General features: G+C 42.1%; 1 long non-coding RNA gene and 1 pseudogene across 2 annotated transcripts; one reads left to right on the top strand and one right to left on the bottom strand.

Moving 5' to 3' along the window:
• Positions 1 to 7,492: 7,492 nt before the first annotated feature.
• On the bottom strand, positions 7,493 to 27,615 carry LOC311625125. The gene is made up of 3 exons (XR_014795444.1): positions 27,578 to 27,615; positions 26,206 to 26,418; positions 7,493 to 7,601 (listed from the first exon to the last, which is right to left on the bottom strand). It is a non-coding gene; the product is annotated as an uncharacterized lncRNA (long non-coding RNA).
• LOC311624735 (CDK2-associated and cullin domain-containing protein 1-like) lies at positions 11,472 to 14,148 on the top strand (annotated as a pseudogene). Its single transcript has one exon. The product of its transcript is annotated as a CDK2-associated and cullin domain-containing protein 1-like (transcript).
• Positions 27,616 to 27,838: the final 223 nt, after the last annotated feature.

Below are 27,838 nucleotides of genomic sequence, written 5' to 3' on the forward strand. Positions count from 1 at the left end.
AATCTAATACTTTTTAAAGAACATCTGCAGAGAGATTTTTGCTTTAGTTACACTTTTAGGCAAGTTAACTTTGGCTTAAAACATTCAATGTGTTGCTTAATCTAATTTTTTAAAATAGCCTTTAGTCACTATCTCTTTTGGTTTGGACACTGAAGGAGACTTGAAGTAAGGTTAGAAATTTGGGAATGATGCCCAGTTCTTTTCTCATATTTAAAAAAAAAAAAAAAGAGAGAGTGTTCAAGACTATTGCCATAGGAATATAAGTTCACGGGAAGTATATCCTGTGGCCCAACTGATATTAAATCCCTTGACAATGGATTACTGCAACTCTACCTGTTCTAACAAACCACTTATATACATGCGGCATATGCCCCATGTAGTAACTGGCAGAACACATCTGATGAAATAAGAATAAACCCCAAGCAAACTGGAAAGTCTTTCTTGGTCCTAATGAGAAAAAAAAATTATTCCTGAAAACTTTTGGAAATAGTTGTGATGATTGCACAACATTGTGAATGTGATTGATGTTACTGAATTTTTTTAATTCGGTCTCTGTGGTTCCCCAGGTTCTAAAATAAAGAAAGTCACAGGGCCTTACATGGATTCAACTCATGAGCCATGTTGAACTTCCTTCCTTATTAGAATCACAGCAGTTCCCCTTCCTTTTTTTTTTTTTTTTAATTTGAAATCCTCCTATGAAGGATTATGTACCATTGACCTTTGAACAACACAATGGATCAAAATTCATAAATAGCTTTTGACTCCCCCAAAACTAACTACCAATAACTTAAACAGCCTTATGAATAACATAAACAGTCAATTAACACATATTTTGTATGTTATATGTAAGTTAGAGAGGGGAAAAGTTACGAAGAAAACCATAAGAAAGAAAAAATACATTTACAGTATTTCTTTTTTAAAATCTGTGTATAAATGGACCCCTACAGTTCAAACCTGTGTTGTTCAAGAGTCAATTGCACAATCATGATTTACAGACAGATGGATGGTCTTTTGTATGATTGATTGACTTTAAAGGGAGAGATAAAGCCTGCTGATACTGACTATCCCAGCCTCACCCTCATCTCCTGTACAGCGTTTTCAAGTTCTTCTGGTGACTTGTATTCAAAATCCTCATGCAGGTGGCGTTCCACCTCCATAATCCATTCTTGCATTTCTTTTAATTCATTTTTCAGGTTTAATTCTTTTTCTTGATGTTTAGACAATTTATTTTTATGACTAGAGCCCTAGAAAGGAAAAGCCATTTGGCCAAATAAACAAGTGTTAATACAGTAAATGACAGGTTTCTAATAGCTAATGATACAGTGGTAACTTCCAACAGACTTTTACGGTTAAAATTCAGATAAAAGCTTTTATACACTTTCTGCTGATGCTGTGAAAATATAAGCAATAATGAAAACAATAATGATAACTGTGATTCTAGTTCACATTTTGGATATTAATCTAATCTGGACTTATCAATAATAATCAAAGCACAATATGCTAATGAGACCAGACATCCTTCCGGACAAAGCCAGGTTGTGAGAGAAACAACCTGCTTGCCATGGCTGGAGGGAAGCCTGGGTCCTGGGTGCCAGAGGGAAGCTGATGCCAGCAGCCAGGGGAAGAAAGACTTACTCTTGCACGAATTCCATGCATCAGGCCTCTAGTCTATTATAATTTTTAAAATGCATAACTTCCCAAATTAAGGAATCTAACCTAAAAGCACATGTTATAAGCAATAAAAGCACATGTCATAAGGAATTTTACTGTGGCACTGTTTATTGTAGAAAACAAATGCAACCAAAATATCCACTTTCTCCTTTTTAACAGGATTCGCTGTAACAATTTTAATTTTAAAAGCATAGAAGAGGAAGCTGTTACTAACGATGTTCATGAAGTACTGTTCTACGCATTTTTTATTTTGATAATTTACTATACTTTCATATTCCACAGAGATACAAAAATGTTATGAGAAAATAGGTGTTTTTCTCAACTTGGTTCAATAACTTAAAAATTTCAGAGAAACCTAAAGTATTTCCCAAGAGCTCCTCCCTCTAACTGCAAACTCATTCTTACTAGGGAGAGATGCCGGCCACAGAGACCATGCTCACTCGCTATCCACCCGCCCCCTCAAGTTCAACCTCACGGCAGCGTCACCTGCCAGGGCTGCTTGGCTGCGCAGCTGATAGTCACCAACGGCCAGGACAGGAATAGATGGCTCTCACGAGAGTAAGGGGCACAGCTTAGTGGCTTTCCTGTCCGCACTCTCCATCAGGATCACAGTCATAAACATAGAAAGGGGTCAAATAGGAGCTTTGATCTCAGGCCAGTCTGGTACGCTAAGATCCTGCTGCCAGCAATACACACAGCCCTGGCCCAAGCCAGGCTGATCAGCAGTTTAATCTGATCAGCTTCACACACACATACACACACACACACACACACACACACACACACACACCCCACAGTTCTTGGGCCCCCCTTCCAGAACATTCTGATTGCTAGTTTCTGGATACTAGTTAGTTATATAATTTTCATGGATCCATAGAGAAATGCAAAAACAAAAATAAATAAAGACACTAGCAAACTTTTCAGAAAGAGCAAAGCTCAAAATTGTAATTAACTCCCTGAAATTATCAATTTTCTATTTTCTGGCATGATAGTGTTCTTTCTTTCATGAGTTCCTGGCTAGGTAGACTAGATGACATAAACTGGTTTTTGCTTGTTGGTTGATTTCATATGCCTGTCCCTTCTTAGCAAAATAAAAATTTGGCAGCATTTATGCTTATCTCAAAGTTCTTCAACCTTTTTAGGACTCAGTGAAATGCAGTAGTCTGGAGAAATGCCTGCTGCTGAGGATTCTGAAAAATGTCCCATACATTCAGTTTCATGATTTAAACCAGTAATAACTCACAACTAATTCTGTACTGTCATATGTGTGGTATAATAGGTGGATAGGGAGATAGAGACAGACATAGAACTGAACGTATATGTCTGTATGTCTGTGTGTATGTATCCATCACCTTCCTGGCTCCTCACTGCCACTTATAAACCATTTTCCCTATTTCCTCCCCCCCCCCCCCCCAAAAAAAAAAAAAAACATTCAAGCATACAGCATCAGATTATACACATTTAGAGAAATCTAAATTTGGCTAAATTATTAGATAACTAATGACCTGTCGAATAAAATCTCAGGAAACTGAGGACCCCCCCCCCCCCAGAGCCGTGGGATGGCCCCAAGTCCCAAAGTCCCACCCTGAAGGGCCAGCATGAGCAGGATGGCCCTGAGTCCTGGAGTGCCGCCAGGCCCCGCCCCCCACTGTGCGAACAGCCATCTTGTGACTGCGTGATAATGTGAGGACCCCTAGGCTTTTATTAGTAAGACTAGTGTCCTGGTGCACAGATTCGTGCACATTGAAAGGGAATTAGAAGAAATATCTTAGTATCACTATTTGCCAAGTCCTCGGTGGAGGTATCTGGCTCCCTCTCCATCCTGTCAGAGTCTGTGAGGGCACCCATGGGGTTGCAGTGTCAAAGCCGGTGCCCCATGGGGCTTCGGAACACTCCTGAGTGCCGCTGGAGTCCCACAGCCCTGCAGGGCCAACGCCCAGTGGTTCTGGGGCTGGTGAGGGGATGAGAGCGGTGGCCTGGCTCTACGAAAACCAAACCGCCCTGGGTTCCCTCTGAGCCCAATCGGTTCCCAGTGGGGCTGCAGGACTTCCCCGAGTCCCGGACCCCAGCAGGGCCCGTGCCCCAGCGGACATGGGGCTGCTGAGGGGGTGAGGGTGGGGGCCTGGCTCTAGGAAACCCGCCTGGACCTCCCAGGGTTCCCTCCAGGCCTAAGCTGGTGCCCCGGGTCAGGGGGCCGGTGAGGGGATGAGAGTGATGGCCTGGCTCTAAGGAACCAAGCCGCCCTGGCCGCCCCGGGTTACCTCTTCTCGGTGGCGCCGAGAAAAGGGCCAGAATAGCCGGGACCGCTTGCGGAGGCAGCGGCAGCAGCGGCGGAAAGCGCTGCCAGGGCCGCCCTCTGGCCGGTCGCAGCACGGGGACTGCCGAAAACAACAAAACATGTCTCTTCGAGAGGGACAACTCCATCCACGACTGCTCCCGCAGGAGCGGGGAGGGGTCTGTGTGGGGGAGAGGTTGCCCGGCTACCAGGGTTCCACGCCCTGTGTCCGTCATCGGGCGCGAGTCACTGCTCCATTGTGGGGTGCAGCTCAGGGTGGGGCACCGGGCAGTGACCCGGGGGGGTTTGTGACATGTCCCTACCGCAGGTCAAGGCTGGGGGGGTGGACGTGGCGTGTGGGTGGCTCCCTGCCCCAGGTGTATCCCAACACGGGAGCTGAATCTCATTTCCCCCGGGGGGAGGGGGAGGTGGTGATGGAAGTGGAGGTGGAGGTGGAGTAGGGGGTGCCCTTTGCCCTGATGGTTAGCCCTGGGGCCCGCAGCCCCGTGGGGTGACTCCCTGATGCGCCTCCCGTCCACCCCCCTCCGGCGCCCTCGCGCTCAGCGGCCAGCCCGGCCCCGCTCACCTGCGCGCCCACGGTGCACGCGCCCATCCCTGGCAGCCAGAGGGCCGCCCAGGCTTTTAGCAGGAAGATACTATTAACTGCCTTTTAAGTGTGGTCATGGTGTGGCGGTTTATGTAATAGTGTCCCCACTGAGGGGTGAAGTGTGAGGATATTTTCAAATCCTTGTCCAAAGTACATTTTTAACCAAAAACAAAAGAAATATATGTATGTACGTATGCATGTGTGCATTTGGAGAGATCAGGGGAGAAAATGAGAAAGCAAGCATGGCAAAACACTAGCCATGGGCAAATTCAGACATGGCGATGAGGCTGCTCCCTGTACCATTATTTCAACTTTCCTTTCAGTTTAAACATATGCAAAATAAGCAATTTGGGGGGAGGGAGGAAAAACCATAAAAAAATATTAAGGATGCAATATGAAATTTTTATATAAACACTAACCAAAGAAACACTGTATTAAGAGATCTACTACCCACAGGACTGTCTGTGAAATATTCCTGTATTTCACATTCCCTTTCCTCACTCTGCTGCTGCTTCACTAACAAAAGAGAAGCAGTCAGTATAGTCCCGTTCCCTTCCATTACCAGGGAGAAGCACTGCATCAGCGATTCTTTCGCGTAGAGTAGAGGTGTCGAACTCAATCAGAGAAGGGGCCAAAATCTAAAATCCAGCCTAAATCGCGGGCCAAATGGTTTACTGAACAGTCATAAACTGACAATGTCATAAACTGACAGCGGAGTGCAGTGATGACAGCGCGGTGCGGGCCACATTGCAAGGCCTGGCGGGCTGGATTTGGCCTGCGGGCCTAGTGTTTGACACATGTGGCTTAGAGAGTAAATTTCGTTCCTTCTCACACATAATCACAGATTTCACTTCAGAAATGATATTCCCTCAATCTCTTCTGCACCATTATTTCTCCTCCTAGGCGAGGTCTTTCTTTCCAGCATGCAAATATCCTGTAGTATCTCTTACTTTTACAAATTACAAAAGCATCCCATTGGATGCCCATGCCCCTCGCCCAACCCGTTTCTCTGCGTCTTTAAAAGCCTCCATTTGACAAGTCTAGAGCTCGCTTTTCAGTTCCCATGGGCCTCAGCAATCCGCAGCACCAGGCTCTGTGGGAAGCTTTCTCCAGCGCCTCCAGGACCTCACTCTCAGGGCATTTCTCCTCTGGCCGACCTTCCCTTCTCAGCATCCTTGGCCTCTGCCCCTTCCTCTTTCCACAGGTAAGTGCCAAGGAACTCCACCTGCATGTCTAACATGGATCTGGACTTGAACCTTCCAGATGGAAATCATCATGACACCTGCTCCAACAAAAGCTTCTGCTCCTTGAGTCTTCACCATTCCAGTAAATGGCGCCACCATTCACACAAAGTGAACGTTTTTGCAAATCCCTAGCCTGTCCTTGTCTGTTCACTTTTTCGTATATCACACTTCCAGGCCATTACCGGACTCTCATCTCTACTTACAAACCACAGTCCACACCTAACATTTCTCATGGCCTCCACCACCATCTCCCCAATCCAGGAACCATGCTCTCCTAAGGCTGCAATGGCATCTTGCCTGTCCAGATGAATCCAGAGAGATCTGTCACATGTCACTTCCCTGTTCAAAACTCTACAAGTTGCCTTCTGTGTGACGTTATCCTTGAAACAGAACCCCCCGCCTTTGTCTCCAAGGCCATAAACAGCCCATCCTTCCCACCTCACAGCTCACCCTCTCCAGCACACTACCTCGCCGGCTCACTCAATCCCAGCTGCAGTGCCTTTCTTGTTCTTTGCTAAGTACTACAAGCTCATTCCCCCTGAGGAGACAAACTGGACAATCAGTATGCTCTCTGGTTTTCAGACTGTATGGGCCATAACAATCACTGTTGTCAATGGCATCTACCTCTTGAAAAACACGGACAGTAAAGCTGAAAAACTTACCTCCTTGCTATATTTCTCCAGTTGGGTTTGGTAGTCAACCAGTTTGGTCTGCACCCAGGTTTTGATTCCAGAAACTGGACAACTTTGAAGGTGTGTCTCTACTTCCTTCATGTTTTTCAGCGATGATACAACTGTATCTATGTCTTTAACAAAAGCCCGAACATACAAATTAAGACATTGTTGAGTTCATTTCCATAGAAGTGTATGCCATAATTATAGTTTGCTTTTATCCCTGCAAATAGTGTAAGAACAGAATGGTTGGGACTCAAAAGTTCAACTGCTTCAGAAATATTGTGCCCAAGAAATTCATTTCACCTGGGTGCTTCATATAGATATCTGCCAAATTAGATTGGAAATACTTGATTCTCAGCAGGATATAGCACTTTTTAAAAATATATATATATATTATTAATCTTTTACAGAAAGGAAGGGAGAGAGACAGAGAGTCAGAAAAATCAATGAGAGAAAAACATCACTCAGCTGCCTCCTGCACACCCCCCACAGGGGATGTGCCCACAACCAAGGTATATGCCCTTTACCAGAATCAAACTCGAACTCGGGACCCTTGAGTCTGCTGGTCGACGCTCTATCCACTGGACCAAATCAGTTTCGACAGGGTATAGCACTTTTAATGAATTTAGAGAAGCCTAATGATTTCACCAAATTTAAGCTGTATGCAGTATTACTGGGAAATTTCAACTATTAAGTATGTTTTTCTTAATGCTTCACCATGTGGCATAATAAGAGCAATATGCAATTGGTGATTATGACACTAAGATTGTCATCATGGCATAAAACGACAGCTCTTGTTCTCTCTATCCAAAGTTCTATAATCATGGCCAAAAATAAAATATAAATAATGAGTAGCTTTTTATTAACTCTAAAGCAAAGAAAGCTTTATAATGAAAGATATTTTATCTCCGTGTGCTGGCATGTCCTATTCTAACCATGTTAATAATAGCTGCAAACAATAAAGGAAAAGAACATGTTATTTATAAGGGCAGGTCCCCTAGGTCAGCAGGACTCACCGAGCATTGGTCAAGCTGCCTTTGTAGCCCTTCGTCATCTCCTGGGACAGCCTGCTCTTCCATTAAGAAGTCTTTCCAACCCTCCATCCACTTCTCAATGACTTTCAAATCAGTCTATGGAACACAATAACAAAGGGGATATTACTCAGTGACATCCAACCTACTGCATCTCAAAATCTACTGCTACTGGGGAAAAAAGACAATTGTTCAAAACTTTGATAGCATCATTTTCATTTACTTATTTCTTTTTTTTAATATTCCAATTTTATAAATAATGATTTTTCTTCATGAATAACTTGATCCCCCATGATTTGACAGTTTCCTGACCATTCTAAAAATTTCAAAACATCCTCCAATGAACCAAGCTATTTTGCCTCAATGTCAGCAGTATCTAGGATTAAAACCTCAAATTACCGGGGGGGGGGGGGGGCAGGAGGGCCAGGAGTGCTTTTCTCTGTATAAACAGTGAAATATCTTTTGTTCTTACACAATTTAGAACACATTTTCTTCTACGGTTAGCTACTCAAAGCAGAAATAAATAAAGAGGGAATGAAACAGGTTGTTCTTAGTTCTGCTGGGAGCTATTATCTGAGAGCCCAGGACTGTCCGCTGCCCGGCTCCATGCTTTCATCCACAACATACCAACACCCACAATAGCCGATGCTGTGTATGGTGCTGGGAGGTCCAAAACAGATAGAAAGGAAATGTTTTGCGGAGGGAAAGAGACTCTAGAGACAGCAACATTGGGAGTGGCCCTTAAAGAATGCAAGTCCGCAGGTTCAACTTGATCTCTACCACTGGAGAGAAGTAATGGTCATTTCCTTCCAAGGCGTCCCACAACACCACCCATCAGTCTGACTTCTTCATTTCCTTTGTATGAAGCTGGCTCTGTTTCCGTGCACCTTCTCTGATCCTTTGTTTCTCGTCCAAACCTGGGATAAATATAAGTTTTCTATCCTGTTCAAAAAATACAGATATAGAGACAGTAAAGCAACAGGCAGACTGTCAAATTACAGTGGGGAGGGGAGGGAGATCTGGGGGAGATAATAGATCAACCGAAGGACTTGTGTACATGCATATAAGTACAACCAATGGACATAAAACTCTGGGGAGGGAGGGTATGTATGGGAGGGAAGGAGGGAGGGCAAAAAAATCAATAAAATATATTTAAAAAAAAATACTTCCAGATTTGAAGGCAACCACCATTGCTCCCCTTAGTCTCCCATTGGTTAAACATCCCAATTCCTTCCAGGGTGGCTCTAGGACATGATATCCAAGTATTGCACTCCCCACTTAGATCAACATGTTCTGGAAACTACATCAACTTTTCAATGTCCTTACAGTAGGTATGCCACACAGAGCTGAGTATTCTTACAATGTAGGGTTGAATGACAACAAAGGGAGTAACTGATATTTGACCGCAGATAATTACATTCATGAAATGCCATCTAAAATTCTTTAAGTTTTATTTTTCCTAGAGTTGTTTTGTTTCTTTTGTCATTTATTTGATTGTTTGTAACTATATTCTTCACACGAGTATGGTTAACTCAAACTCCAAAATTCCCATAACTTCCACAAAATTACATTTCCTGTAGCTAGTATTGCTTACAATTAGGAGTTGATATTTACAAACAATAAACTTTGCCTTGTTAGCTCACAAAATTATTTGAATTTTTAGTCTCTCTACTTTATTTTTTAAAAGGTATTTTTATTGATTTCAAAGATGAAAGGAGAGGGAGAGAGAGAAGCTAACCTTCCCAGGTCTCTCTTATTTGTAATCTGAGAGTGAAATATTCCTTTTCTGTTGATTTTTTTTTTTTTTTTTTTTTTTTGGCGGGGGGAGATAGTTGGGTTTTCTCAGGTAAAAAATAAAGACAATGGCAGTGACTATCTGAGCGTTCCCCTGTGAGGACACCATGTCATTCATTATTCAACAAATTTCCAGATTACTTTTCAAAACGTAGGAGTCAACCTAATACTAGCATCCAATTAACTTTCCATCTCCCTCCCATAAGGTTAAAAGAGATTTTCTCAAATACTGTACTGAAATCTAGGCTTGTCAAAATGATGGTTTGTAGCATTATTTGAACTAAATGAGCTAACATGAAATGTGGCTCTGAGTCTGTGATTCAAATAATCTAACATCCGTTTTCAAAAAAAAAAAAAAATTTAAAGAAAATCAGTCCTTAAAGGAAATGAGTCTGGACAAGGCTTACTAGTGGTGTCCATGTTGATTCCTGGCAACCACACAGCCTTTGCCAAGCACATATAAGACCTCTGGTTGGTCATTTATCTGTAGCCAAGAACCAATATCCATCTTACTTCCGGTCTTTAACTTCTAAAAAATGCTCCCCTTTAATTAGGACTTTCATCTATCTCCATTTTTCTGGTAATTTCTCACAAAATACATGATGTGACCTTGAGACCATGGGTAAAAATCCCAGATGACTTGGGATGCAGATTTAGGCTTCTGAAGGTTCCGTGTGGTTTTTCCACCTAACTCAGAATTCAGGCTCTAATGCACTCTCAGTAATGACTATTCCACACTTTCTAGTTTGCAGGGTCATTCTCTGATGAAGATGGAAAGCAACACATGCCGATATGCTGAGGCCTTTCTGGCCTATTAATATTATTCCACCTGCACAACCACCTCCTCCATTTTCCATTCATGGCTTTGAAAGCCCTTTTCATCCCACTGTGCACCTTCCACAGTTCCCTTTCCCTCTGTTCTTTCGCCAGCCTGCCCCTGTTCCATAGGCCCGTGCTACTCTTACTCTTTGCTATTACTTGCTTTGGTGATGTAACTCTTCTTTTATTGGCTCCAGCATCTGAAGATCTTACCACAGAAGACATGGTCAGGACAAGTAGCGGTGGGATGTGCATGAAGACAAAAGTGCAAGAAGAGAGAGTCCAGCCAGCATGACTCAGTGGTTGAGAATCAACCTATGAACCAGGAGGTCAGGGTTGGCTTCCGGGTCAGGACATATGCCTGGGTTGTAGGCTCGATCCCCAGTGTGGGGTGTGCAGGAGGCAGCCAATGATATTTCCAACTCTCTCTCCCTTTCCCTTTCTCTCTGAAATACATTTTTAAAAATCTAAAAAATAAGAAGAGAGAAAAGTATGAAACTCTTATAGAGTTCATGAAGAATTTGACCTGCCCACTTAAATAGCTGCCACTTCTGGCACTGTCAGTCTCCATTCCGAACTTTTTAAGAGTTAGCAGCAGCTCTACTGCCATATAACTGACAACTCAATAAATCAAGTTTTGAATAAGGAAACTGACAGTCTCCTGAGCCAAGGCTTTTTGACATTTGCACGGAAGCATCATGCTGCAAGGAAGTTTTAGTCACCGCCAGCCTTGACTAGAGCAAGTGGCCTCCACGATACCCGTTGTTGGCATGAGGGAAGTTTTATGGCATCAATCCCCACCCTTCCTCCCTCTCTCTCACACACAGACCATGTGAAGACACCCATGGGTGTTCACACACGCCTGTCCTTGCTTACCCTTCACGATGAGGGAAAAGAAAGAGGGAAGCAACAGACACCAGCCATGCAGGCCAACTGATCACAGACAGGCATCTGAAAAGCTGTTTTCACAACCAAGAGCCCCACAAGCCCCCCCACCATCCTCAGTCCTAGGAGACAGCGTGCCTCCAGGAAGAGGAAGACTAAGGTCTAAACACCAACTTTCTCATTTCTCTTCTTTGAGCCTCAGAAGCCTCTGGGGAAAATAACAAATACCTTGCCTGAAAATTTCCTGGAAAACATAATGTTTGCACAGGTACAGAGCTGGGATGCAGTAAACAGTAGTTATTATTACTAAGATCTACAAAACTAAGTGCTTTAGGACCAAGATTAGCCCCATAAGAGTTACCACGTCCAAACTCTGGTGTGGATTCCCAGTGGACACTCCACAGGAATCAGCAAGGGTGAGCACATGTTTCCTTAAGGGTGTTTAATGGTTTTAACTTGCTGCCGACATGAATGCTTGTTCTGTCATATAACTGTTGGAAAGTAACTGTTCCCCCATCTCCCAGAGTCACCCCGGCAGAGAGCAAGCGACCTGGCGCCCCGCCGCCCGCCCCGCCCCCGGCGCTGTGGCTGGAGGAGGCCGCGCTGCCCCCTGGCCCGGGGCCGCTACGGGCGGCGGTGCCTGTAAGACGGCGGTGCTGGGCGGCCGGCAGGAGGGAGGAGACCATGGCGGAGGAGGAGGGGGCAGCTACGAGGCGATGATGGACGCCCGGAACCACAAGTGGGAGCCGCGGTGGACGGCTTCCGCAGCCCCCGCCGCCCCTCTCCGACGCCAGCCCCGCCCGCGAGCCGCCGGGGGCCGCCGCCGCCGCCGGGGGCCAATGGGGTGGTCATGATGGTAAAGAGCTGCGACGCCGCCGCGCCGCGGCCAAGGCGGTCCCCGCCCCCAGCCCCGGCTCCACCATCAGCATCAACAGGTCCACCTCCAAGTTCCTCATGAATGTTATAACTATTGGAGATGATAAGAGCACATACTGGCCAAAACTGGATGGTGCCATAGATCAGCTTTTAACCCAGAGTCCTGGTGACTATATCCCCATATCCTATGAACAGATATACAGTTGTGTGTATAAATGTGTATGCCAGCAGCACTCAGAACAGATGTATAGTGATCTGATTAAAAAGATACCTAATCACTTAGAGAAGTCTCAAAGGAGCTGCAGGCCAGCCCTCCAGATCTCTATATTGAAAGATTTAATATAGCTCTTGGACAGTATATGGGAGCATTGCAGAGCATTGTGCCTCTTTTCATATATATGAATAAGTTTTACATCGAAACAAAACTTAACAGACACTTAAAAGATGACCTTATAAAGCTGTTTACGGAACATGTTGCAGAAAAGCACATTTACAGCCTGATGCCTTTACTTTTAGAAGCCCAGTCAACACCATTTCAGGTCACACCTTCAACTATGGCAAACATTGTGAAAGGCCTGTACACTCTCCGACCAGAATGGGTTCAGATGGCTCCAACTCTATTTTCTAAATTTATTCCAAATATCCTCCCTCCGGCGGTGGAATCTGAACTTTCTGAATATGCTGCTCAAGATCAGAAACTTCAAAGAGAACTCATGCAGAATGGTTTTATGAGAGGTGACCAGTCCCGGAAGAGAGCTGGGGATGAGCTGACTTATAACAGCCCTCAGCCTGTGCGAGTTCCAGAGGCTACAGATAGTGACTGCGTTGAAGGCACTTTCCTTCCTGCCACAAGGACACACCGGAGCTGCAGAGACTTTTCCCAGCACAGCGGGTCCTGCTCTCAGGCGCTCTCCCAAGGCTGCTCTCAGAAGAGGACTTCGGACTTCTTTGACTTGTAATTTTAAAAAACAAAACAAAATTTTAACAAAAAAAACTGTCAGTTGCTGCTAGACTCGGGGATGATTTTGAAATGGGACAATCTTTTAATGAAACCTATTAATCCATGAGGAACAGGCATCTTGAAAGTGACCGTTGCTAAGTGAAATCTGGCAGCCCAAGTCAGCAGCTTCCTCCAAAAATATAAGAGCAGAAGAATTTTTCTAGCACTGTTTTATTCATTTGTGGACTTGGCGCTCGGCATAGTCATGTCACACAGCAAGATACGTTTAGCTTTAAAATCGAGCAGATCATTACAATACAGTATTTTTCACCCCTAACCAAAACAAACTCCTTTAAAAGAGTTGGTCTTTGTTTAGCTTTAGAAAGTCTTGTGAAAGGAAAATGCTAATTCTGCTTTTGCTATCCCTTCTCACCCATTAGTTCACAACTTCTTTCTACTCTGTGCCTTGAGCTTTGTGCACTTTGCAACTCCATGACCATGTTGTCAAACTCATAGATGCTTCCGGAAAAAGCTTATGGTATCCTGGGTTAACCCTCCAAAATGTCAGGAGTGGCTTCATAGCAGGATGCTGAGTGAGTGGGAAAACGAAACGTCGCCTATTGGTCAGATTGCCCCCGCGTCACCATGGCAAACTCATGTTAACGTCAGGGGCCAACTCTTACCCAACATTTCCATTCCCTCTGCCACTTAACATGACTTCACCAGCTGCTGTCGTATTGGCATCGCGCTAGTCCAGGCGTGGCCAGCACTTCGGCAATAAAGCTCCCCTTTCAATGTGGAGAATCATCCAACAGAAAAAGCTGGCTCCCGCGATGCTCTAGGAAGTGGATATGGTTATTAAATCACAATGTAATCAGTGGTGTGGGATTCCTGATCCATTCATTTTAAATGGGTAGGATAAATACTTTTTCTTTTTTTAAAGTTTGTAGTCTGCATCTTGTGAACAATGTGTCTAAGTCTGAAAAGAAGTAGCGCTGCTGTGTTTGAGGCCCCTTCCGGCTGTGGCCAAGCTGTGTTTTGTTTTTCTACACCCACAGTGTTATTTAGTTATTTAGACTTTGAAGCATATTCTAGGAGTTCTTGAAAGGCAAAGAAAAATAGAAAGATTTGGCCAACGGGAAAAAACTTTCTTCTCAATTCTGTTTGACTCTAAATGGAGTGCTATGCTTGAGTCTATGAGGCTATGTCAGACTAACAGTCACCTCTTCAGAGAACTTGAAGCAGAAAAAGAAGACGTTAGAGATACTGTCACACTTCTGAATTGCAGGATTTTTTTTAGAGTTGCCTCTGCCAATTCAGTTTGTCCTTTCTTTAGGGCACATGTGTCAAACACTAGGCCCGCGGGCCAAATCCAGCCCGCCAGGCCTTGCAATGTGGCCCGCACCGCGCTGTCATCACTGCACTCCGCTGTCAGTTTATGACATTGTCAGTTTATGACTGTTCAGTAAACCATTCGGCCCGCGATTTAGGCTGGATTTTAGATTTTGGCCCCTTCTCTGATTGAGTTCGACACCCCTACTTTAGGGAGTGGGAGAGAGAGAAGTGTGATCCTAGGAACATGTAAGTCATCTAATGGAAGTCCTCAGTGTGAAGTCATTACTCAGAGAAGTAAAAGGAAAGGTGGTCAGCTTTTATTTTTCTAAGCACTTGTCAACCAGAGTTGATAGATTTTGTGGAGGACGTGAGTTAGACTAATTCTGTGAGTGTTTTGGATTGTGTTGCTGAACACTGAATTGCTGTAAGAATATACACGGGTACTACCTGTGCCCTGAGTAGTTTGATTTGCTGCACCAGTAACATTCTAGTACCAAGGAAAAATTCCATTTTACCACGAAGGCCAACTTTTATTTCTCAAAGGACTGCTTGCTGCAGGCTTATCAATAACGCCTGCAACTAAAGTCTCTCCTGAGTGGTTTTAATAATAACTTCTTCGGAAATAAAATTGGATTTTTAAGAAAAATGTTGATAGGTTCTCCAGTAATTTAATAATATACCCAAATGCTTTTCTGGGAGAGACTATTGTTTGGCCAACAACAACAGAACTTTCCCTATAAACGCATTTTATTATGATGTGAATTGGCATTAAAACGTTTGGATGTTTTTGTATTAAGTAAATTGAGGAATATTTTATAATATTGTCTTCTTTTTATTATGGTATATGTGTAAACAAAAAATGGGCAGAGTAGAGTCTGTGAAAGTTAGTTTTTCTAAAGTTTTGGGCAGTGACTGAGCCAACTCTGGGTAAGGGTTGGTCCTGCAAAGCCGGAGGGAAGGCCCTGTAGGAGGCATCTCCACGTTCTCCTGGCCCATGTGACCTGTCGTTTCTCATTTTCACCCCCGAGGTACATTGCAGTATGAAGAACCCATTTCTTTATTTCAAGCCAAAGTTGGCCTTGTTTAATTGGAGCTCTTTGCTAAATTCTTAGTTTGCACCACGAGAAGAAATAAGATTTGTCCTCCATGTTTGTTGTGACGAAGCATTGTTTGCCAGAAAGTATTTTCTCATGTTTACCTATTCTTGCCGGGATCGTATACAGTTTCCCCACCCAGTTGACTTGTGTGGGGCCCAAGTCAGAAAAGTGTACATGCAGGTCGATTATCAACAAGTTGATTTGGCTAAATTGACAAGTGTGTGTGTGCAGCCTACAACTAAACCCTTCCAAAAGCAAGCCAGTCCAATCCCATTGGAGTCCTGGCATGAAAAAGTATAAATAGAAGATAATGGTTTTGAGAGACGGTACTTTACAGTTGGCTCAAATCTTCAGTAACAGGGTCCTCTGATGCCCTCTGTTGTCACGGCCGTACCCTAGTCTAGCAACTACTTTGTTTTTTGTGGGGCAGAAAGCAAACCCTGACACACATAGTTCTTATGTAGAATCTGTGAGAAGAAGTACCAACCTGGATGCAGGAGTTGTGTGTTATTACATTTTTCCTAACCCTTTTACAAGTTTGAGGCAGCTTCCTCCATTTCTTTGGGGCACAGGATGGAAACCTATTTGTGAGTGAGAGAGATTGCAGGAGAAAGGATGCCTGAGACTGTGACCACTGCACTGCAGCCCCAGCAGTGCAGCCCCCTCAAGCTGCCGGTCCCCTGTTCCATGCTTCCCACCGGGTTGCAGATTTGCACACATAAAGAATTCCTCAGGAAGAGTTGGCACATACATCACCTTGCAGTATTCTGTGCTGACTGCATAGGGATTCGAGCGCCCTTCACACAAAGAGAACTCGGAGTAGCGGTCCGTGCACACGCGCTAGCAGAAGTACGGTGATCCAGCGGACACAATGGTTTCTGCAGGTCTGAAGTGAGCAGGAGCACTTGTATCCTAGTCTTGCATAAATCTGTTTACTCTCCCAGGGTAACCTTCCAGGTTGGTCATCATCTTATGGAGGCTGGCTGTAATTTCTTCTGTATTTACTCTGTTTTATCACAATTATTTTCATGATTATCATGCTAGAATTACTGCCCTTAAGCCAAAAGTCAATCTACCTAATAAAAGAGTACCATGCTAATTGACTGTAGCTTTGCAACACCCACTAGCCAATCAGGGGTGAATATGCAAATTAAACCAACAAAGACGGCTTGTTAATTTGCAGGTGCCGAGGGGGGGGCGGAAGGCTTGTGTTGTTGCCATGGTGATGACACAGGCATTCTGCACCACCACAGCAGCTCTGGGCCTCTGGGCAGCGTGGGAAGGTGGAAGGCGGCTCCTGCCATAGAGAGGGCAGTGCCGGTGGCCAGGAGAAGGAAGGCCCATTCTTGCATGAATCTTTGTGCATCGGGCCTTTAGAAGTTTAATAAGCAGCTATTGTTAAAATAACTGAACATTGTTTTAGGGATATACACTAATCTGAGATACTAAAAAACTTTACAACTAAAAAACCAACACAAGATAACCCACGTTAGCTATCCAGTCACTGTTTGGATGTTTTCAGTTGATTTTTTTTATGGTGTCTCATTGAGCTTCAGAGTATTATGTTTACTCCAAGTCTAGGCCTCTTGAGATTGAAGATCAGAATGTGAATTCTGTGACTGACACCTGTAAGAGATCAGACCTTTTTGGTTGTGTTACTGTTTTCAGTGTGATTGCATAAGATGAAGTTTATGTTTATCAGAAGTTAAAATAGAGGTCACAGTAGTTGATGGAGAAATGGGTTTCTTATTATTTTTATTACTTTGTTGAAATTTGCCTCAAAGTAGGTTTACCGTTGTTTGTATGGAAAATACTACAAATAATTAATAAATACTACAATAATTAATTACAAATAAATTCTTTCGCATACTCACAACTGTAAACCTCCTTTTGCCCCACCCTGAATGTGAAAGAACCCCTATTGTTTTCCAAGGAGAATAATTTTTCATCTGCCCCTGCTGTTTACGAACTAAGTCATTGCCATGTTCATGTTCCCTCCTCCACTGGCCAAGCCCCTGTTTTGAACCTCTTTCCACAGCCGAGCGGCACAAGTGCATACACCGTTTCTGCTTCTGTTGATGTGGCTGTGGGAGAATTACAGGAAATGCTTACCAGAGGCACATTAAGCCCCTGTAACCCTGGTTGGGAATTATCTTCATTTCTGGTTGGACTGGATTGTTTAGGAAAACGTTAACAGCTTACAATTCTGGAAAATTTATAGTGTGGCTCTGGGACAGATTCTGTGGTTTGAAAAAAATAAATATTTTGTATTGATTCCCTCATGTCATTTTAATTTCGTAGCTGTGAACTAAATGCACTAAGGCTGTGGCTATTCTCCTGGAAGGGCACGTTTTGCTGAACAGATGGCAGTGTAATTGCTGTCATTAGTCCTGTTTGTCACTGTTACAGCCATGCAGTCCAGGGGAGATCATTCACATGTGAAGTGGTGGGGAGATACGGCTGGAAACGGAATGCTAATGATGAATGGTAGGTCAGGGCGGACAGGAGATTTTGCAGCCCACCAGCATGGCCAGAGCAAGGGTGAAGCATTGACGTCTAGTCCCCGGTGGCGCTTGTTTGTTGGAAAGCATGGTAGAGCTTAGAACAAGACGTCCTGCCCATCAGCTCTTAGAGATCCAAGCAAAGCGAACTGGTGGGTGAAACTCCCATTGACCGGGTTTCAAAGCCACTGACTTGGGTTCTGACCTTTAGCTCTTGGTTGCTTTGAATCAGTCCTCCTGTGTGAGGGTGTAGACTGTCACTCTAAAGCATTGTGGTTAATGAAATCTTGTACAGGTGTCCTCAGCCTTGTTCTACTGGTACCTGGCTCACTGGAACTTTGTTATAGTAGAGAACTTCATGATTTTGCTCACAGCACATTCATCATGCCTCCTAAGTGATAACCACACTTAGCACACGTCTGTTCTGCCATGATCATTAGCCTGCAGTGGGTGTCCACCTTGACCTCTCTACCAGTGATGAAAAACAATGTATGTGTATGTAACTATATACATATATATATATATATATATATATATATATATATATATATATACACAGATGTGCATATATATGTAGCTTTTCTTTTTTAGACACTGGATACATTGTGGACTTTTAATCAAAACTTCTGATTGATTTTTTTTTTTTGCATTGATTATACCATGCTTTTTACAAAAAAAAAAAAAAAAAAAAAATGAAGAAGAAAAGAAAAGTAACTGTTCAAAAATAACAGTTTGAAGAACTGAATCCAGTGCAGCAGAAGGAAGCCAGATAAATAAGGAAAGGCCCAACGTTAAAAATGTCTGGAGCAGCGTCCCATAACTGCCCCTGCCAGCCACACCAGGGAGAGGGTCACTAAGACCAGCTGCTAACACCAGAGAGGAAGCTCTGCTCCGCCCTCCAGTAGCTCCTCTTTCCTTGGAAGAAAAACATTGTCTCACTTCACTTGTAATAACGTCCCCTGAGATTTAAAAAATATCAAACACCGGCTGGTTTGGCTCAGTTGGTTGGGCGTCATCCTGTTCACTGAAACGTGGCTAGTTCAGTTCTGAGCCAGGGAGCGTGGCTGGATTTCAGGCTTCATCCCAGGTGGGGTTGAGCAGGAGGCAGCCTATCATAGATGTTCTGCTCTCACATCGATGTTTCTCTCTCCCTCTCTCTCCCTCTCTCTCTAAAAGTCAATAAAAACATTTTTTTAGAAATACCAAAAGTCAGCTCACCTTTCATTCAATCATTCAGTAAAGAAGTGACCTAGACAGTGAAAGCACTCACATGCAGTTTCTGTCATTAAACATCACTGCACTGATGCACTGTGAGCTTCTAATGCACCAGGAGAATTGGATGTTTCTCCACCTCCATCCACTTGAAGAATACAAACATATTGCCCCAACCGGTTTGGCTCAGTGGATAGAGCATCAGCCTTCGGACTGAAAGGCCCCAGGATGAATTCCGGTCAAGAGCACATACCTTGGTTTTGGGAATATCCCCAGTGGGGGGTGTGGAGGAGGCAGCTGATCAATGTTTCTCTCTCATCAATGTTTCTAACTCTCTATCCCTCTCCTTTCCTCGCTGTAAAAATTCAATAAAATATATATATTTTTTAAAATATGAACATATTCATTGAACCAATGAATATATGAATATATATCTTAAATTAGGCAATTTCTAATTTCTATCTTCTTTGGGGACCTCAGTCCTTTGAAAACGTATTAGTGCATTTCTAAAATAAATGTCTATCATTATTGCATATGCAAAAAACTGTAAACTGCATTATTTACAATAGGCAAGATATGGAAGCAACCCAAAGTGCCTATCAATAAATCAGTGGATAAACAACTTGTGGTGCATATGCATAATGTAATACTACTCAGTCATAAAAAAATAACAATGAAATCTTACCTTTTGTGACAGCAGGGGTATTATGCTATGTGAAAAAGACAGAGAAAGACAAATACCTATGATTTCACTTATATATGGAATCTAAAGAAAAAAATAAACAAAATAGAACCAGACTCATAGATACAGAGAATAGACTGATTGTTGACAGAGGGGAGGGGGCTGGCAGATGAAAGGGATGAAGGGATTAAGAAATACAAATTGGAAGTCACACAGACTAGTCATAGGGATGCAAATTACATAGAGAATATGTTGTAATAGTCAAATAATATTGTAATAACTATGTATGGTGCCAGGTGGGTACTTAAAAAATCAGGGGGACTACTGTGTAAAGTATATAATTGTCTAACCACTGCTGTACACCTGGATCTAATACAGAATAATATGGAATATAAACAGTAATTGAAAATTTTTTAAACTCTATAATAAGACATAGAAACTGTAAGCACTATCTAGAATAGCCATTTCCCCACTCCTATTTACACTTACAAATTCTCAGATATAGAATGATTAATATGGTAGTTTTGAAAAGCAAAGCATCAAAGAATTTAGGCCAAAATTCTACATTGAGCATTACTGCTCAAAAGCAGGGATCCGTAAGCATGTGGATGGTAGCGCCTGCTGTGGGTCAGGGGAAAGGAATGTGAGGTCACTGGACCAATCCCTTTCCCCTGGCATGGCCTCGCCCAGCCCAGCCCCGGATCCAAGCGCTGAGGAACTCTGAAGCTTGGCAGCTCTGGATGGAAGACAGTGAGATTCCAAGGTTCACAGCCACCGCCCTGAGATTTTGTTTACAGCGAAATTCTTGGCATTTTCCTTTGCTCCTCCCCCATCTTCTGTAGTCTCCACAGCTTGTAAGCAGTCAATTTCTAAGCCAAGACATAGGCCCCCCCCCCCAAAAAAAAAAAAAAAAGTGAAACCAGAATTAAAACAGTAATTTAAGGTAAGAAGACTTGTATTTTATTTGCTTTTATAATATTCATTAACCTCTAAAACATAAATGAATCATTTTGTGCGGAAGACTAGCCATGACATTGCTACATTTCTTATCTGAAACTAACAAAGCTCCTAAATCTAAGGTTTAGAATGCATCAGAGAATGAAGTAAAATGTATTCAAAATGAGGGGGGAAACCTTCTGAAATAATTATTTCATTTATATATTATCTAGAGAGAGTTAAATCAACCATACTGCGCATTGCCCTGCTGAAGTACATAATTCACATTGTGTTTTACCCTAAAATGCTCCCAAAGCGATGACAGAGCTTCTGCATGTCTCAGAGCGCCAGCACGGCCCCTCCACCCTCTGGGTCAGAGCACAGCATGGAGTCTGTTTACTGTGTGCCTGTGCCTGTTCAGCCACTGAGGAAATTGGGCGACTACACAGGTGTCCTGCCATTTAGGCAACCAGGCATTTAGGTTTTACAGATCCAACCTCACTAGAGAGGAACAATGGCTAAGGTGTCTGAAGGCGCCTTCAAAGAAGTTACATTCACACCTGCTTCCCGGCAGGAGGGCAGACAAGGTTGCTATCTATCTTCAAAAAAGGCATGCCTTGTGGGAGGACAGGTCTAGCCGTAATAAAGGCTGTAATAAAGGCTGGCCTGAGATGGTATTCTGAAGGTGTCAACAACAGAGAATCAGTGGAGAAGAGAAAACAGCTGTGGGGGCTGTGGTACACAAGACAAGATTGCTTGTAGAGCCCTAACCTGTTTGGCTCAGTGGATAGGGCGTCAGCCTGCGGACTGAAAGGTCCCAGGTTCAATTCCGGTCAAGGGCATGTACCTTGGTTGCAGACCCATCCCCAGTGGGAAGTGTGCAGGAGGCAGCTGATCAATGTTTCTCTCTCATCAATGTTTCTAACTTTCTATCCCTCTTCCTTCCTCTCCATAAAAAATCAATAAAATATATATATTTTTTAAAAGATTGCTTGTAGAAGCAGCTTACTATTAAAGGACGATATGAGCTGAGGAGGATGTCAATTCCCAGCAGTAAGGGGCATTTCCGGAGAAAGGCCGCTGTCCAGTGCGGTCTTTGGAACCACCACACTGTCCCTGACCCAGCTCAGCTCACAGAGAGAATGCAGGCAGCACCTGGGGGCAAGGGAGAGGCAGGCTCCACGCGACATTCGGGAACAGCTTTGTGCTGCCAGGGAAAGACAGCCAGATCCTTCCCGGAAGTGCAACTCGGGCCCCAGTGTGAACAGAATTCAAGAGGAAAGAGAGTGGAAGCAGCAGTCAGATTGGAAGAGTAATAAGACTGTCAGGGCAGGCGGTGACTTGAGAGTCTGCACACAGCTGGAAGGGGTTGGAGGTGGCCCAAAGAGGCAGGAGGGGCGGGGAAGTGAAGGCCGAGTTTTGTGTGGGCCTTAAGGATGCTTTCATGATCCTACAGCTACACCACAGTGCAGGAGATCTTTAAAGGCGGAAAGGAAATAACAAGAAGCATTTTTCAGCCCCTGAATCAAACATATTGCTGGGTATGAGCAGCCTCGGGATTTTATAATATTTAATTGCCATAACTCATAAGGAAATCTTGTCAGAAAAAAATCAGTAAAAAAAAAATACCTTTTGCATGTATTTTTTAAATGTTTCGCTACCGAGTAGGAGCAGGAGGTCTTTCCATGAGGTCATTTTAATGCACCAATTAACATTTTAACTCTTAATTACAGGAACTGAGGTCACTACTTTGGCATAGAATAGTTGAAGAAGAAAAATTTAAAAATGTATTTGAGTGTAACACTATACCGTAGAATAGCCATTTTCAACCGGTATGCCTCAAGAATGTTTAAAATGAGCACTACCTGACTATTAAGTACAGGAAACTGACCTCTTTTCCCTTAGATTGCCAAATTAAAAAATGACAACAGCACACAATAATAGCCATTCAGTGTGAATGAATCAAAATTATACCTTTTTTTTTCTTGGTCCGATCAGCCAAAAATAGAATATATTGTTTGATGTGCAACAGAATTTTAGTCATTAGTTTGTATGCCATGAGATGAAAAAGGTTGAAAATTGCTGACTTAGAGTGTGTAGGCCCATTCTCTATCTGTGCAAAAGGAACCAGCCGAGTAGACAAAGGAAATGTAGGCACATAAGGAAAACACTATTTGCAAAAAAAAAAAAAAAAAAAAAACAAATCAGAAAACTAAAATTTACATATAAACAGATAATATGAACTCTTTGCATGTATTATCGGATGGCAGGAAAAAAGTAAGCAATAGTTGTAAGAATGCTGTCAACATTTCAACAAAAGGCTTTTCAAGGAGAGGCTTTATTATTTTAAGTAACAAAAATTCATACTCTAAGCTTTTCAATATCAGTTGTTACAATGAATATGGAAAAAGAACAATTCGAATTAGTAATACTCATCAACTTTCCTTTTGTACTTTGAATACATTAACCTCCATCAAGAATCAATGCTAATGTTAGCTGCCTCCAGGAAAGGAAATGGTATTGGGCCAGAAAGGGAACTCTAAGTGCTAACTCTAAATACTTCTCTGTTATTCAGTTTCTTCAATGAGTGTTATTCATGTATTACTTACATAACTTAAAATGCATTTTCATAATAAACAAGTCATCCACTGCGTTCCTAGGAAACCTTACCATAAATTGGAACTGAATCAAAAACCTACTGTGCTTCACTGCTCAAAGACAAATAGAACTAAAATGCCTAAAATATTACAAATCAGGTCATTAAAAGGGGGAAATGAAGGCTAACCTCAAGATGAATATTTGTTGTAATTATCTTTGGGGCAGTGGAAATTAAAAGTTTCCCTGAGTGAATTCCCTAAGTAGTTAAGTAACAACAATTCATTCAAAGCAAATAAAGGACTATAAGTGTTCTTTAGAATTTAAAAATTAATATTTCAATAAGAAAGTTGTATAATTAGGTAATACAGACACTGTCAACAATCTTATAGTTGGGACACAAAAAGTAAGCTAAAAATAACTGGACATTACAAATCTGCCATATAAAAATAAAAATCTGATTACCAAGAGGCATGTGTTTGGTGTGGGATATTTTCCACGGGAATAAATTTGGCATGAACTCCAACTGGTCACTTGAAGTGCCTAAATTTACTACATTAGTAACCACACACTAAAGCCGAAAGCTGGATTACTATAACCACAGGACTCTCTTCTGTGTTTTGAAGAACATGCATTATCTTTAAATTCCACATTAAAATGTTGGCACACATCTAGCTAACCCTATAATGTAGTTCTTTTAATTTTATCTTTATTGTTGAAAATATTACATATGTCCCCCTTTTTTTCTCATTGATCCCCTCCACCCCGCTCAGCCCCTGCTCCCCACCTCCCCCCCCCCCCAGGCCTTCACCACACTATTGTCTGTGTCCCTGGTTTATGCATATATGCATGGAAAATTCTTTCTTTAATCTCTCCCTACTTTCCCTCCCCACACCCTGAACTTCCCTCTCCCTGTAATACACTCTTAAAAGTCAAAAGGAGATTAACCTCTGGATTATTCTTCACCTATGAATCTCACGAACTACATCTCACATTAAAATTTGAAAACAAAGCAATGCTCTTTTGAAAAGATGGGAAAGACTTAATCCAGCATTGTCCACCCTGGCACCACTGTCCTAGGCACTATAGGATGTTCACCTGCAGCCCAGGTCCCTACCACTAGAGCCAACAGCACCCTCCCTTCCCCCATGTTCCAGCAAACAAACTGTCCGGAAGCAATAACAAAAGTCCTCTAGGGGGCAAAATCACCCCTGGCTAAGAACCACTGATAATCCAATGCTTGGATACCACCCAAAAATTTTAGAATTGTGAATAAGAGTAATTTTGGTTTTTAAAGCTGGAAAGAATTATAACTGAAGACAGACGAGGGGAAGTTGATCCACTCACTATGTGAAATGAGTCAAAAATACTAAGCTACACATAACACACTCTTGTTCAAAATGAATGATTTAATTCAGCCATTTCAACCTTCTTCATCTCATGGGAGACATAAATTAATTACTAAACTTTGGTGGGACACCAAAAAATATACACTAGACAGCTATTGCTGTGTTGGCTATTATCTTTTTTTTTTTTCTTTTTTTTTTTCTTGACAATCTAAGGGAAAAGAGGCCAGCGCCCCTGAGTGGTCAGGTAGTGCATGTTTTAAGAATTCTTGCAGCACACCAGTTGGCAATGATAGGTTTGTTCTAATGACATCTCAGTATAGAACTACAACTTATACTAGAGAAAACCACTTCCTTCCACCACCACCACCACCACCACCACCACCACCACCACCACCACCACACACACACACACACACACACACACACACACACACACACCTTGCCATCTTTACTCTCCTCCTTGTCATTTACTGGCCACCTTTACTCTCCTCCTCATCATTCACTGGACCTGCCCATTGGTTCTTGGGCCAAAGAGCTTCCCTCCAAGTTCAATGGTCACCACAGTTGTCTCATCATTCTGGATCCTTTCACAACCATCTGTACAACCTTCCCCACTCTCTTCTACTACAGTACATGTACTCTGATTTTAATTTTTAAAACATCATTCTCAATCATTTTTTCTTCATTTTTAATCTTCTCACTTTTCTTAACAACACTTTAATATAAATTCTCTTGGGATCTAAATCCAAATATATAAATATACATAATCTCTTACATATGTTCTCTTGGGGCATACACACACACACACACACACACACACACACACACATATAATTTCCATAGCTAAACCCCCTACTGATCTCTTTTCAGGCACTGGAAGTATTTATGGAGTACCTTCTCTGAGTCAGGCTCTGTTCTAGAAGTACATTGTGGGATACTTAATTGCAAAAAAAAAACATCCACTGAAGACCCAGGTAAGGAGGCCTCAAGAGGAGACAGAGCCTGTGGAGGTGAGTGTGATGGGATCACTCTTCATGCAGATATTTTCCATTGCAAACCCAGGCGTTTTGGAAACTCTCCTTCTCCACCTTCCTCACAGGCAAAGTGTTAATATTCTGACATTGACTTTTATCACTTTCTCCTATGTCCTCACATGTATCCTTTCCTCTGGGGTTTTAACTTTGCTTCTTCATCTGTAGACATTTTCATACATAGCAAAGGATCCCATTTCTGAATTTTTGTGCACTTCAAACTACCTGCTTTTCTAATCTGATACTCTCTGTTGAGGGTCTTGTTCAGATTTTTCAACTCCAAATATCTAAAACCTTAAAAAACAAAAAACAAAAAACAGCCTCAAAGACTCAGGTATCTGCTGTTACCCAAGAAACTTCAAGCACTCTGAGTTACCCCTACAATCTAGTCACCAGTCTGTCTATCATGCAAGCTCCTCATCCCTGAAACTTTATTTTGACCATTTTTAAGTATTTTCTCTTATCTTTGTGTTCTTTAGCACAGTAAACATACAGCTTTGGTAGGCAAGTTATAAATCCCAACTTAAGTACATAATAAACATGGCACTAGAAAGAATCCGAAATATTCAAATAATAGATATTTGAATCTTACATGGTAACTATTATTTTACCGTGGAATAAACATAAACTCCTAATAGCCTCTAGATTTACCTCAAAAGCTCTCAGTTTGGGGATAATTTCTTCAAGCAAATGCAGATCTTTGGAAACCTTGACCTTCGCTTTGTTCCACTTTCCTTGAACATCATTACATTCTTGATTATACATTTTTCCTACATCTGGAGAAACGTTTTTCTCCAAAGCTTTTGTTTCTTCTGCAAGTTTAAATAATGTAGCTTTTTTATCCTCAAGGATTTCTTCAAGAGCCTGGAAGAAAAATTTTAAAGATTAACAATATGCACAATGATTTGCCTGTACAGATGTAATAATATGATCTATAAACAGTTAAAAGTCACCTTTAAAAAGCATTGAATAATTTTTTTTAATTAAAAAAAAAAACAAAACTCAAAACTGTGGTCCAACCGACGTGGCTCAGTGGTAGAGCACTGACCTCTGAACCAGGAGGTCACAGTTAGATTCCCAGTGAGGGCACATGCCTGATTACTGGTTCGATCCCTAGTAGGGGGCATGCAAGAGGCAGGTGGTTGATGATTCTCTCTCATCATTGATGTTTCTAACTCTCTACGCCTCTCCATTCCTCTCTAAAATCAATAAAAATATATTTTTCAAAAACTGTAAAAAAAATCATAAAAAAGCACAAATCAGAAAAGTTAAAGCTTTCCCTTCATGAGTTGTATGTGGGTGAGTGTACATGTAGTGTAGTGTAGTGTAGTGTAGTGCATTCTCTCCACTAAAAATCTCTGTAATAACTCACCCAGTGAGGGACCAGGGTATAGGGCTCACTCTGTGGCTACTTTATCTGATGAAATGGTTCAGAGCAATGTATCCTAAATGACCAGAGAAGCATTGTTCCTCAGCATAGAAAAAGTACAACACTTCAACTTAATTGATATTGTTCATTTTGTAAAATATATGTATTTTAGTAGATTATAAATAGGTTGAGAATTTTAAGCTAATTACAATAGAAGAAAATATAGTTTGATTCTATTAAAATATTTAATATCATTATCTTTTCTTTTAGCTAAGGTGCCACATTATAGTAGCTTTGAATTGTAAGGAATTTTTGACCAATTATGACCAAAAGCGACCAATGTTTTTTAAATAGTTGAAAAATGATTTGGCTCAGTGGATAGAGTGTGTACGCCTGCAGACTTTGATTCTGGTCAAGGACATGTACCTTGGTTGTAGGCACATCCCCAGTAGGGGGTGTGCAGGAGGCAGCTGATCAATGTTACTCTCTCATTGATGTTTCTAACTCTCTATCCCTCTCCCTTCCTCTCTGTAAAAAATCAATAAAATATGTTTTTTAAAAGAAAAAAATAACTAAATAGTTGGAAAATATTTTTCAAAATATGTGACATATTAGAAGTGACTATAGATTTCTAAGATCTAAAATATATATTACCTTTTTTTCCTGCAGCGCCTTCTCCACCTCTGCAGGTTCTGCAGGTTCATTCATATTATCCAATGATGCCTGGGCCTTACTTACTCTAAATCACTTAGCCTATCTTTCAGAGTTTTCAACGTTTCCAAATACGCATGTCCAGGTTGACTCTTCATTTATGTTCATTTAAAAATACTTCATTTGAGAAAACAATGCTAGAAGCCTACTATTACTGTGTATAATATTAATCTTCTGTATATAATAAGGAAATTCTAGTACATA

The sequence above is a fragment of the Pipistrellus hanaki genome (genome assembly GCF_964339955.1).
Source record: "Pipistrellus hanaki genome assembly, chromosome: 6".
Lineage (NCBI taxonomy): Eukaryota > Metazoa > Chordata > Mammalia > Chiroptera > Vespertilionidae > Pipistrellus > Pipistrellus hanaki.